At 40.8% G+C, this 15,000-nt stretch overlaps 1 protein-coding gene across 4 annotated transcripts in view; it reads right to left on the bottom strand.

Annotated features, from left to right (window-relative positions):
* The window catches only part of LOC138003473 (uncharacterized), a 107,602-nt gene that overhangs the window by 43,746 nt on the left and 48,856 nt on the right, over positions 1–15,000 (bottom strand). The gene's annotated exons all lie outside the window — the stretch shown is intronic.

Genomic DNA, 15,000 nt, shown 5'->3' with positions numbered 1-15,000 from the left:
TGTATATTGTCGGTGGCTAGCGTTGGATATTTACCTCGCCGCATCGCAGCTCGGTAAATATCCACCACTAGCCACCTCCACTTCGGTGAATACATGTAGTTGTTAATTACTATTAAGGACCGCGCCTACTATTGTTATTGCGCATACACTGTATGTTCTGCGCATCTCCAGATACTCGGAATTCCTATCGGGAGTGCTTACTGATGCAGGGATATTTTTGCAAGGTTAAAATTTATGCGGAGAAAGCAGAACTTAACAAGTGCTCTTGGTATCCAAAAAGAAAATTGGGGGTAACCATGCATTTTTCAATGATAATTAAGTTTTAATTTGGAAAGGAATGACAATCATACATAACTTTGTATTTTAAAGCTTTTTGCTAATATTGACGATTAATTATCTTCGAAAAATGCGTGGTTACCCCCAATTTTCTTTTTGGATTTTGATAACACTTGTTGAGATCTGCTTTTCCCGCATATTCATAAAACCACGCAAAAATATCTTTGAATTAGTATGCACCGTCCTTAAGTTCATTTTTTCTCTGTTTGCCAAAGATAATGATTGCAAACCTTGCACACCTATTTTCGTAGGATCACCTACATGATGTCCGCCATATCTATGAGATAGTAATACAGAGTTTGGCAATATCTTGTATCCAGCGATAAACTCAATAAACGCCTATGATTCTGAGGCTGATCGATGTCTTCAAGTCAAGAATTTCTTTATACCACTCCGCTGGAAACCGCAAAAAGATGAGCTTTGTACTTCAAAGGAACAGGGCGTACTGTGGAAAACACAGCGTCACGCACTTGTCTAACACAGTTTCTTGTTTCAGGATCAACAGGGAAAACAATCCAACAGCTGCAGGTCTGATTCTCTGCAGATTGTAAGTTTAAAAGTATTCCTGCAATAAGAATGGTTTCCTCTTGAGATGCATTCCAGTGTCTTTTATTTTTGAGCCTGAGTATTGAAAATTGCGGCCATAAAAGAAGAAAAATTGAGGAACTTTGAAAAAAACAGGACCTCAATCGACCGGACGCCATTTTGTTGCCTGTGTAGCCAAGCCTTGTTATGTTTGCATGTGAATGGCACGCGAGTCAATCAGACACAATCCTCGGAGACCCAGGGGCAGTCAGTCGAGACGGGACGAGAATCGGGACTGGCGTAAGGTTTTGATCCGAGGATGAACAGACACACGAAAGTGTGTACGTTGTTTAAGTTCAATATGACTCAATTAAATTCGGCCTTTTTTTGTTCTGTTTTGGCCATCGTTGAGCTTCAGCCGATCTATTAAAATCAATTTTCTGATATCAGCAACAAACGCTTTCATAGTTTCAACAGCTTTAGCGGCATGTTCAGGGTCGGGCTTGAACGCAATTAAAATAAAGCTGCATGTCTGTCATCGGCGTCAGCATGTACTTGCGGAAGATGGTGTTCTAAGATGGAGAACAGCTTGCTGACATCGATGACAAACAGAAGAGAGAGATTCTAAACGTTCTTTTCTATAATTCTATCAATTCGTGTCTTCTGGTGACAAAGAACCGAGTAAGAAAGGTTGACTACCAACGCTGTCCGACAACTGAGGGTCAGTCCTAGGATCTACTTGCTACAACATCCACATAAATGATATTTTCAAAGTCTGTCGGAGCACTGAGGTATTTCTGTGAATACTGGTCAACTCGCCAACGTTGAAATTCGCCTACACCTACTAGTGAACTCGCCTACATAGGCAAGTTTGATCACCAGCATACCGAGATCCATGCTAGCTTTACGGATATTAACAAAGCTTAGTCAATGAGGATATCGCCCACATTTCTAACTGGTGGAGACAAAACAGATTAATCAGTAATCACAAGAAATGTGAAGTACTGGTAATCGGCAACAGGAACAATGTAGACACTTAACGGGATTTACAAATTTTCCTATATGGCAAACTGTTTTAAGGCAGAAAAACAGTTTTATGTACTTAGATGTACTTAAGAGTGCACATAGACCTCCGATCTTTCTTTGAATACGCACGTTCGTGCAATATCCCGAAAAGTTTATCCTAAGCTGAAACTGCTAAACAGGTCCCGGATCTCTAAGTACCTTAGCCAGAATGTGTTACTTCGCATATACAAACGATCTTGCCAATAATGGCCCACATGTGTGCAGTCTGGGATAATTGTAGCAAACAAAACACACAACATCATGAGCGCTTATTACAAAATCAAGCAATGCGCATTATCCTCAGGGCTAACCGCAAGACCTGTATACAATACATGCGATCCAAACTAATACTACTATCTTTTAAGTAGCAGATGTTTTATGAGACTGCAACTGGTGTACAAGATCATAAACAACACACATGCTATGCCAATAGGGGCTTTTACTTCGTGTAAAAGACACACATGACGTAAAACAATAGAACACAATTCGTGAAACAATACCTAATCAGAATTCTAAATCCCTAAAGACCCCTAAAGCTTTTGTTACGTCATGTGCGTCTTCTACACTAAGTAAAAGCCCCAATAGGCCATTTCCGAGTTGCTGCTTGTCTCGGTTTCGAAGTGAGTCTTGGTGTTCAACTATTGAAAAGGAAATTAGTTTGATTTGCATAAGAATACGCAACTCATTTCCATTTGAATGGTTGTGCACCAGGACTCGCTTTGATACTGAGGCATGCAAAAACTCGGAAATGGGCAATAGGCCACTTCGAAAAATACCATAATACTCTTTGTTTGTCTCCCCAAATTTTGCATAAGCATTGTTTCCAGTTTCTCTTGGGACTTACAATGGTCCCAATACAAAACAAAAACAATGCTTATGCAAAATTTGGGCGGATAAACAAAGAGTATTATAGTATTTTCCGAAGTGGCCTATTCGAATCTTTCACCCATCCCATAATACAGTTTATTTATTTATTCATCAGGAGACCATGGGCTCCTCCTCATGGGCTCCTGTATTTATTTATTTATTTGTTTATTTATTTATTTATTCATGTGGGGGAGGGGGTATTTGCATTAAAACAATGAATAGCCAGTTCACTGAAGCACGATTCAGTCCCAAGAGTAATTAACTTGTACTGTTTTATAAAAAGACCCCCCCCCCCCCCCCACCCTCTCCAAAAAAAAAAAACATGCAGATATTGCATTATGGTGGAAATAGTCAATTAGAAGAATACTTGGTTTAACGCTCCCAGTTACACGATCGTACTTTTAGAGATAGCTCACCAATAGGCAGGCTAAGAGTTAAATCAACAATAAACCAATTGAGTTTTAAAAATGCAGTCAAAATTGTTCCTCTATTTCTTTAAATCTTGATGCAGATGCACATGTTTGTAGTATCTGGAAAGATCTGTTAGCCTTTCTATTCCTGATTTTAACTTGATAATGTGTATATTTGTAATGATACTATTAATACGAAGACGAAGACCGTAGAAGACGAAGACGAAGACGAAGACGAAGACGAAGACGAAGACGAAGACGAAGAAGAAGAAGAATATCAAGACGGACTCCATACGTTTTGTTTAATTTTCATTGTTTCTTTCTTTCACTTTACAGGCTCCTTATCAACTGTTGTTCTTTTAGTATTCATAGTTTTCTAATAATTTTGACTTGGTAATGACGTTTAGCTAACCTCGAAACGTTGTCGTTTCTTAACAAAGTTTCTACGCAGGTTTTTAGTATTTTAAAGAATATTTCGATATGTTTCATTGCAGTTTTTTATAGTTAGATACTACTAATACCATTATATTGCTACTAATCCAGCCAAATCTCTGAACCTCTGGATCTCCAATGTAATTGCTATAAAATCCCATGTAAAGGGTGTACTTGGAATTACGTAGGAGAAACCGAAAGATGCTTCCGAACCCGAAAAAAAGGAACATCAACGAAACCTAATGAACTACACAAAGGGTTCAAACGTTGTGAACCAAGCGTGACAAAATAATCACTCCATTGACTTCGATAATGCAAGTGTAATCGACAAGGGCAACTACCGTGTTCAGAAAACGCTAGAATCCTGGCATATTGCTAGAACGGTCGGCGCGGACAATATCTCAAAACCGTTGCCTAGGCAATACTCCATCTTACTGCAATTACACAACATTTACATTTTTATCCTCTCGCTTTTCCGCACTTCTTTTGTACTTTTATATGCAACAAATTTTTCGCACCCCTTTTCGTATATATTCCCACTCATGCCCCAACTTTTTTACCCGTTAAAGGATATAGACTGATAGCCGAAAGCTAATGTTCTTAATCTTTTAACCATGCAGACAAGGTTATTTTGCCACTTTTAAAATATGTCCTATCCTGGTTACAGCTCTATTAATTTTTTACTGAATTATGCCAACTGATTCTCATTCTGCTGTGCTGATGACCGTAAACACCGAGAGAACAATACTCGCTTGAATCCCTCCTTAAAATTTGAACTGCGAAAAGCGTATAATATGGGATTAAGACATAAAATAAGGTCAAATACCAAACTGAAGATATAAAAAAGTTTTAGGAACAATCCATCGCTTATCTCCATGCCGAGACAAACAGCGTCTAATACAGTGATCGGGCCGTAACCAATGAGAAATCCACTTGTTGCCAGTATGAAGGTGACAAGTAGTTTCCTTTTTTCAGAATTGTCTTCGTTAGTATTTTCGGCGCATATCGTGCCGGAAAAATACAATCCTTTTATCAGGGATCCATAACAAAAAAGGAAAACCACTGTGGGAATGTATGCAGTGAACGTTGAATATATGAGGAAATAAATTGCGACTCCCGATGAACCAATGCATGAATGTTTTTTGCTGCTCCCTACAGGGAAGAATCCTGGAAAACCGATGACAATGCTTAAAAACCAAATGACAAAGATTGCTCGTTTGATACTCTCTTCGTGCAAGCGTGAATTCGACCTAAAAGGTTTCAGTATGGCGTGATACCTTTCCACTGCCAGTAATGTGAGAGTTAAGGCTGAAGAAGTTACCGAAATGTGCACGACAACAATACATGACTTACAAGAGAATTTGGCGAAATCGTCGTCCACTGATGCTACGAAATCAGGATCACCAAAGCACACCAAATAAAACGAAGACATCAAGATGATAATTGAATCGCTTGCCGCCAAGTTGGCTAATAGATAATTCGTTGTCGTATGCATTTCTCGTGTCTTGTGGACAATTCGAATGATTAATATGTTGCCAATGAAGCCAAAAATATGAAATGGAATGTACGCAATCATGATGAAGTTGAAGACAGAGTAAAAGTTATTGGAATCAACCATACTGGCCTCCCTTTTAGTTTATCTATCCGCTTTTTGAGAAAACAAAACGGTTAGTTATAATCAACGACTCTAATCAGCCACGATTTCACCCGCTGGTCTACAAATACAGTTGTCAAAATTTCCAATTTTTTTTTCACCTTGGAGATCTTGCGTTGTTTCGGACACAATTGGAAAGTTCCATCAAACAAGAACTGTCGCACCAATTTTGAAAAAAACACAGACGAAAAAAAAGTGACCAGGTGTAGGACGATTCAAGATTATCTTTAAGCGCGGTCATATATCCAGGGAAACAAATTACGAAAAAAAGGATGACATGCTTACCATAGTTTTTGCCAGCTGGCAAACTAAGTCATTATTGATACTCCACCTGTCACTTGCGCCAAGTCTATTAGCCGACCTTGAATACACTAATTTACGCATATTATATAGCGCACACTAAGGCTTTAATTTCTTTCAAAGTTGAGTGTCCATACGAATTACAGGCCGTTCAAGAAATATACCGCTTTGCTCGTTGGTTATACCGTCTTGGAATTCATGAAACGGGATTGGCAAAATTTGATGCCTCGCATGGAGCACGCGCCGTGTGCCGAAGGGCTCAGGTGGTAAGGCACCAAGCCGGTCTCTGTGGTTTTAAATTAGTGCTCTAGGAAATTTGCCCACCTTGCAGTCGCGAGGTCGCTGCGCACAATTTTTGCACCAAAATCATGTCGGACGCTTTTCTCGCCGAAATCATGTAAAAAGGAACGCGTATTCCGTACATTCGGATTGAATTGTCTTCGGTTCATTGCGCCATTGGGAGAAGAACAGTAAAGAACTATAAAAAGATATGCACCATAATTAGGCCTGAAAGAAGAAGTCATAATAACAACATATAACTTTTCATAATAATCATTATATTTAACAATTATTCGCCGAAGGCGAAGTGAATATTCCCCAATATTCGCTGAGCCTGAGGCGAATAATTGTTTTAGTGTAATTTTCGGCGGTGAATATCAAGAAAGTGCAAAACAACGTGCTAAAACACGATAAAAAGGCACATACATGAGGCAGCAGGTAACCTAGTAACCTTTGCGGCTGTCTTAATTGATGTTTTAGAAGAATCTGCCTTACAAGAATAATAATAATTTGGAACAAACAAAAATTTTTCGAAGCCTGAAAAATTGAAAGTCTTTTGTAGTATTGATAATAAATGAATGTAATGAACTTTTTACTATTTTTAACTTTTTCATTTGACATTTTTCTAAAACTTACGACGATTTGGAGGTTATTTGACAAAAGAATTTTTTTTATTCGTTAGATAGTAACTCAGGTAAAGAACTTCAACAAATGATATCATCCGTAACTTTTTAAAATACACCCCAATTCAAGTTCATTTCCTGCCGTTAGCATAGAACTACATTAGGGCAAAATATGCAAAGAGAGAAGTAAGTTTACGAGTACAAGAGAATTTAAAAACAATTTAACAAAGGACGTTTTAAGTGAGTGTCATATTTGGTTCTTCAAGAGCACTTGTTTCCCCGTGCATAAAACATGTTTCCAAAAAGTTTAATTATTGGGAGGTTCTTCCAGCTGTCTTGGGAAAACAGAGCAAATGCCCACGGTAAATGAGGATCACGGAGACAAAGACAAATTACCTTAGGGGACAATGCAGCACAACGCATTCTCAAAATGCAACCGAACAAAGATCGGAATATAATTAACATCGCTTCAAGAAAGTAACTTTTTAAGGGAAACGTGAATAACAACCCCACCGCTTTTTTCCTCACTTCTTCTCTAACATGCCTGGTAGAGATTCCCGGACTGTAGTTTGGGGACGTACGAGGCAGGTGGCAGAATTTTCATGCAAACGCGACAGTGGGTCCGAGGCTGCTAAAGTAAAAGAGTAGCCCTTTCTTCAATTTAACTAAGCAACCATTATTAAATCAGAGGCGGTGTGGTTCAGTGGTTAGGGCATTGGGTTTGCATGGGGTTTGCATGGGGTTGCCCTAGGTTCAAAATCCCGTTCCTGTTTCCGGTTGTCCCGGATTCAACTCTACCAGGCTTTGTAAATAGCCTTTACTGATTAGAGTGTAATGTGAAGTGCTAGTTTTGTACCCCATATGAACCATGTGAGCGTTAGCCCTACTAATGGAAATGGGCTCACACAAGGACAGAGAAAAACTCTGACCAGGGTGGGAATTACACCCACGACCTTCGGGTTAGATCACCGCTGCTCTACCGACTGAGCTACAAGGTCAAACGGGATCAGGCCGTGGGAACTGAAGAAGTTAAAGTCACAGCAGTGAAAATGTACAAGTACAAGGAAGGGCTACGTTTTTGCAAACATTGGCCGTGTAGCACTTATATTTCAACAGACTTAACTGATTAGAGTGTAATGTGAAGTGCTAGTTTTGTACCCCATATGAACCATGTGAGCGTTAGCCCTAATAATGGAAATGGGCCCACACAAGGACAGAGAGAAACTCTGACCAGGGTGGGGTTCTTAATCATGTTTCTGTTATAAGTTTGAATTGTTTCTGTCAGATTATCAAAAGTGGGGTGCCTGTGGACTACTTTGATCAACTATAAACAAAGTATTTTTTTACAGAAAAGTCACTAAATTGTCAGGTTAAAGGAAATAATTGCAATAACGAAACACCTGTTGATAGCAAATGGTGATCAAAAATACTTTTGAATGCTAAATGACCAAACGACCTTTTCACAAATAATCACGCTTTCTAGAAGAGAGCTAACGTATTGACAAGACAAAAATCTACCCTCAATAATCGCCAAAAGGGTTAAGACAATTTCCCTTTTAAGGAATCTCGGAGAAATCACTCCCCCAAAGTCTTTCCCCTTCCCCCCAAACAATATTGTTTTTTTGAAAAGAAAGGATTAAATCTTATACTAGACTCATGTTAAACTTGACGATGTGGAGTCGTGACTAGTAATGCAATACGCGTGACTAGTCACATGAGAGACGGCGCGGAATGTTGCGAAGCAACTCGTCCCATGCATGTGATAGTTTGAAGCGGAGGCCCCCCTTCTTGTTGAGGCTGGGTGCCTCAACCCTCTCCCAAATAGCCTCTCTCACCCTTCACATGCATGGGACGAGTTGCTACGCAACAATCCGCGCCGTCTCTCATGTGACTAGTCACGCGTATTGCATGACTCGTCACGACTCCACCATTGACCTGATGAAGTCCGATATGATTTCGTACGAAACGTCGTTACAAGATTTAATCCTTTTTTTTTTCAGTAACACCTACTAGGTGAATGATCTTCACAGTTCAATGTTGTTTTTTATCGCCAACTCTTCATTTTTCCGTTACCAACATTGAAGGGGGGGAAGCGGGGGAAGAGGGGGAAGTGCAATTGAAAATGTAACGTTAAGGTGATTTTTCCCTAATTGTTTTCTTACAGTTCAGTGTCTCAACAATTTTTGTCGCTTATTGTAGCTTGATCAACAATAAACAAAGTATTTTTACAGAAAGGTCATAAAATGTCGGGTTACAGCTAATAATTACAAAAACAAAACATCTGATGACAGCAAATGCCGATCAAAAATACTTTTAAATGCTAAATCATGGTTCATACAGGTTTAAGGAACTTTTACTCAAGGACTTTTCCAGGACGTTTCCAGGACTTTATCACAAAATTCAAGGAGTCCAGTTCCTCAGGCACTCACATTGTTGTGTCACAATATTACATATTTTGCACAATACATAAAGTGAAACCTCGAAAAAAGAAACCACTTCAATTATAACGAAGTCCTGGGTACAATAAAAAACGATATTCCTTGCTCGACTAAAAAAGTGACCTCGCGATTCCGGTGCGACGCTCTAACCAACTGAGCTATGAAGCCACTGACGTTGGGAGCTGGTCATTTGTGGGTTCTAATGGTCCCGTGAGGAATGAATCAATGATGAAATGGTATATGAAATGAAACATATATGAACTGCGGATATGAAATCAAGTGAAGCTATGATCTTCGCAGTTACGAACGCAATTTTTACAATTGCGTAGAGAAGCCTGAAAAATTCAGGACTTAAACGGGGTTTGAACCCGTGAACCCACAAATGACCAGCTCCCAACGTCAGTGGCTTCATAGCTCAGTTGGTTATAGCGTTGCACCGGAATCGTGAGGTCACGGGTTCAAACCCCGTTGAAGTCCTGAATTTTTCAGGCTTCTCTACGTAATTGTAAAAATTGAGTTCGTAACTGCGAAGATCATAGCTTCACTTGATTTCATATCCGCAGTTCATATGATTCATTCCATATACCATTTCATCATTAATAGACCCTTCCACGGTTTTCACCGCCATCTTGGCTAGGGGGCAAACACGGCTAAATTTACAGTAAAAGTGTGGGATTTTGGCCGACTTTGAACTGCTGTAGCGCCGCTAAAAAGAGACGGATTTCCACAGTGCAAGTGTCTTTTAAAAGACAATTATACCGACATTATTTTCATGAAATATAAAGAACAGATTCAGGCAACAACGACCATAAACGGATTTTTGAGATTTCATACAAACCCTTCTTAAATCATCACGGCAAATTGCCGCGAAATTAGAAACAACATCAGAAGATTTATTATTCGAATTTACGGACTTCATACCTTCCTAATGGCCTTATTTTCTGTTGAATGAACGATACCGATAAAACTGTTTAAAGCAGTGGCAAACGTTGGAAATCTGTCTCTTTTTAGCGGCGCTACGGCGGTTCAAATTCGGCCAAAATCCCATACATTTACTGTAAATTTAGCTGTGTTTGCCCCCCAGACAAGATGGCAGTCAAAACCCGTGGAAGAGTCCATTTGCCCACTGCCGATTATATATGCAGTTTCCTCTTTGAACTTTTGAATTCATCCGAGAAAAAAAGAGCGCAAAAGTCGAGCAAACACGTTGAAAAACTGGTTTTGTTTGCTAAGAAGGAGACGTCACAATACACTTAATGAACCGCATTAAAGGTGCGGTTACTTAGATAGCTTGGATAAGGAACAACGAATTGACCTAATAATAAAGTTGCGATGTTAGAGTGTACACGTAATTGAATCTTTTGATGTCAAAATGAACTTATTTTGCTGTAGTCTCAAGTATTCAAGAACTTTTTCGTAAAATTCAAGTACTGGACCTATAGAAGTTCAAGGAGTTTTCAAGGACAAAATCATTTTCAAGGAGTTTTCAAGGACCTAGCACTTTTTCAAGGAGTATTCCATGCCCGTGCGAACCATGTAAATGACCAAACGATCTTTAGAAGAGTGCTAACGTATTGACAAAGGCAAAAATCTGCCCAGCTGTACCAGCGTATGATGGCCGACTATGGTAGCGCGGGATTTATTCTCTCTATTCCATTTTTCATAATCGAATTTCTTGGAAATGTGCTCAGGTTACCAGAATCGTTCAAAAAACACCAGAAATGCATTCAGTCACGAACTATCTCTTAGCAAACTTGGCTGTTAGTGATGGACTCACATTTTGTTCCTATGGCCTTCTGTGTTGTTGGAAATTAAAGAAACTACTTTTTAAAGAAGTTTGATTGTACATGTAGGTTGATGCATGGCGTCGATGGGTTTTATCGTCCGCGTTTCCTCCTTCGCTTTAATGGTTCTCGCAATTGAAAGGTGCCATGCCTTGTTAAAGCCATTTAGAACAGGCATACGCTTACAACAAGAGAATGTGAAAAGAGCTATCACAATTATTTGGATCTCAACCGTTCAATGGTCGTGTACATTCCCTCAGCGGTTTTTCTTTATTGCTATGGATCCCTGATCAAAGGACTCTACTTTGATAACACAATCTGTACCTCGCTCGCAGACAAACAAGAAAAGAGAGAAGCCTGCGGTTTTCTTTATTGCTATGGATCCTTGATCAAAGGACTCTACTTTGATAACACAATCTGTGCTTCGCCCGCAGACAAACAAGAAGACTGAGAAGCCTGAGTCTGATAATGATGATGATGATGGTGATGATGATCATGATCATGATGATGAGGCACTGGACATCAGTATACTATAAACCTTGTCCCAACAGACACCAGCACACCCTTGAACCAGCCCATTACAGGGGGTGTATTTATCCATTATTAAATAAAATGTTAAGTGATAAATTCTGGGGAATAACAAATATTTATGTAAGATTTCAACCTGAAGAATCAAAGTGATCCTTCTTGTGAAAGAAATAAATTACTCTAAAAGAAAGCTTTACTGCCTGCATTGTTCTCAATTGGCACCTTCCCTCCACTGAATATTGCTTAATATCGACAAGTTAATTGCGGGATGGTTAACAACATGGGCAAGTATGCAGAACATTTGACCGACAGGACAAAGCTTCTTTGTGGTGTAATGCAAAAAGAGAACCAAGTGGGTCTAGGAACACCAAAAGAGAAAGAATTTCGAGAAATCAAGTCTCGTTTAATATCATTAATTATTTATTTTAAAATTGAGCACCAATCCTATAGCTTTGTTATAATCACCCTAACTGAGAAACAAAGATCTCTGCAGATGCGTCTACCTAATTGGACTGGGTGGCGTCCTTCTTCGAATTTAAAGCCAGATGATCAAAGCTGGAGACCCCTGTTGTAGTCACTCCTGCAATTCTCTCAATCCCGGCTCCGTGAATATCGAGATTCGACAACAGTTTCACGTACACAGGTTCTACTGGTTTCTCTGCCTTTTATTTCGATCTCACAAGTTGTTGTTGTAGTTGTAGATTCGCTGCAACAGATACGAGTGTATCTTATGAAAGCTGTCAAAAATAGGTCTCAAAAACGACGAGTGCGAAAATTCTACAAAACTTACATATGTTGACGAGTCCGGGTAGAAGTCAATCAAAAGCGACGTAGTCCATATTTTTCGTTCGATGGAAAGAATATTCAAACATTTTCGAACTAAACATGTCCGACTCTTCGAGCACATGGAATATGACCCAAAGGTATCATGGGAGATGACGTGTACTCGAGTTCCGGTTCAGAAAGCAGTTCCGGTGACAACATCGCGCCCCCCATGAACGCCCTTTGACCGAAGTTCATCACATTTGAAATTCATTCTTGTTACCAAGCAGGCCGTTCAGCCAAGCTCACTGTCCTTCTTCATCATCTGCCGCTTCTAGCAAACAAATCTTGGTAACTGGTCGCTTGAAAAAAGATCCTTTAGCTTTCACTTCGACACTCCTCACTAATCCATCCTTGCCAGGGAACACGCCTGCAACTCGACCTAAGGGCCACTGGTTCCTTGGAACATTATCATCAGCGATCAGGACGAGGTCTCCAATGCGTAGGTTTCTTCGAACTTGGTTCCACTTTTGTCTTTCTTGCAACGATGGGACATATTCTCTCAACCAACGCTTCCAGTAATGATTGGCAAGAACTTGAGCTTGTCTCCATCTCTTCCTGCTCATCCTTTCATTCTCTTCAAAAACTTCCGGGGGCAGGTTCGTAGAAGGGCGAATGTTCAAGAAATGATTTGGCGTGAGAGGTTCGCTGTCATCAGGGCTGAAAGGGTTTCTTGTCAGAGGTCTAGAGTTAGCGATACGCTCAGCCTCGGTAAACACTGTTTGGAGAACCTCTTCATTGATAAGATCTTTTCCCAGGATGGCCTTCAAGCTTCGTTTTACCGTTTTCACTAATCGTTCCCAGACTCCGGACATGTGGGAGGCCCCAGGAGGGTGGAACACCCACTTACATCCACGCTGCATCAATTCTCTTCCAACCTTGTCATTATCAATTCGATTTACGGCATCCCTGATTTCGCGATCTGCCCCAACGAAGTTCGTCCCGTTATCTGACCGCAGTTCTCTCACATGGCCTCTTCGATTCAGGAATCGGGTCAAAACAAGAATGAAATCATCAGTATCTAGAGACTTCGCGACTTCGAGGTGTACTGCACGCGAATTCAGACACACAAAAATCGCCCCCCAACGTTTCTCTGCAACTCTTCCTCTCCCTCTTTTCACGTGAAAGGGTCCAAAGTAATCGACAGCCTAACTTTGGGCAGCTCGGCCATTTCTTGATTCATCTTACGGGGCATAAGCTTCTTACATAGTAAGCACTTCCCAAGAACCTCCTTTATAGCTACTCTAGGCTTCACCATCCAGAACTCTTCCCTGAGAAAGAACAAGACCTGTTCAGTTCCACAGTGACCATTCCTTTCGTGCAAATAACGTATCAGGATTCTTGAGACGTGATGGTCTTTAGGCAGGATCATCGGATTCATGGCATTGGATGAGATAGGAGCTCTCGAAATTCTACCGCCGACCCTCATGACTCCATCATTCATGATAACTGGTTTGAGCTTCAAAATGTGGCTTGATGCCTTCACTTGACGTCCTGCTTTGAGATCTTTTATCTCATGAGGAAAGGCCTTTCGCTGCACCAAAGATACAACCTCTCTCTTCGACCTTTCGAGTTCCTCCTGTGTAACGCGATTTTCAACTTGACAATTGCAAGACTCTGGCTCACGTTTCTTTTCCTTCGAAGACCACTTCAGCCACTTTATGAACTTCAGTAACCAGGCAAATGATCGCAGCAAGGTTATCCAGCGAGAATATCTGGTCAAGAGGTTGTCTAGTGGTGTAGCCGTTTCAACTTCGATCAAGTATACTTCCTTTTTTATCTCAAGCTTGTCAACTGCCACCTCGTCATGCTTGATCTCCGGCCAGTGATCCTCTGTTTTCCACAGGAAGGACGGTCCGTTCAACCAACGTTCATTGTTCTGAAATTCTTTCATTTCTAGCCCTCGACTAACGTCGTCTGCAGGGTTAAGCTTCCCTGGACAGTGTCTCCACTGTTCAGGAGCGGTGAGTTCCCTGATTTCTGTAACCCGATTTGCAACGTAGGTCTGAAATCGTCGACTTTCGCTGTAGATGTAGTTCAAGGTGATCATTGAATCCGTCCAGAAAACCACCCTTTCAAATTCGAAGTTCAGTTCCTGTCGGACTGAAAAGTCCACTCGTGCTGCCAAAAGAGCTCCCTGTAATTCTAACCGGGGAATGCTGACTGTTTTGATAGGAGCGTTTCTGGATTTCCCAGTAATAAATGCACATTCAACAGTTCCATCAGGGTAGACTGTTCGAAGGTAGGTGCAGGTACCGTAGCCGATTTCTGAAGCGTCACAAAAGTGATGGAGTTGAAGTGTAGCTTTCTCGTGATCTGTGCGACTGAAGTAACATCTTGGAATTTTCACCTCAGCTAGGAGTGGAAGGTTGTTCATCCATTGCTGCCATCTCTGAAGAATTTTCCCGTCGAGTGGTTGATCCCACGCTATCTTCTTCCTCCACAGATCTTGCACGATTTGCTTTGCTGGTAGCATGACTGGTGCAGCCAAGTTCAAAGGGTCAAATACTGAGCAGATTGTTGACAAAACTCCTCTCATCGTGTCGCCTTTATCCAAATTCACGACTTTGAAACCAAAGGTGTCAGATTCGATGTGCCATCTTACTCCAAGGGCTCTGTCCACCGGCAATTGATGAAGGGTGAAGTCAAGTGTTGGATCCGCTCTCTTCTCAACAGGTATTGCGGCCAAGACTTCTCGGTTATTGCTCATAAATTTCGTAAGGTTAAAACCGCCTTTTGCACAAAGTTCAATCAGCTCCCGCATTAGCGTAATCGCACGTTCTGGTGTTGGCATGGACTTGAGTAGATCGTCGACATAGTAGTTGTCCCTCAGAGTATCTACGGTCACAGGGTCGAACTCTTTCCAATTGTCTTCAGCAGTTCTCAACAAGGCGAAATTCGCCGAACATGGCGAGTCTGTAGCACCAAATATGTGTA

The sequence above is a fragment of the Montipora foliosa genome, chromosome 5, assembly GCF_036669935.1.
Source record: "Montipora foliosa isolate CH-2021 chromosome 5, ASM3666993v2, whole genome shotgun sequence".
Lineage (NCBI taxonomy): Eukaryota > Metazoa > Cnidaria > Anthozoa > Scleractinia > Acroporidae > Montipora > Montipora foliosa.
This window is presented reverse-complemented; position numbering and strand designations above follow the sequence as displayed.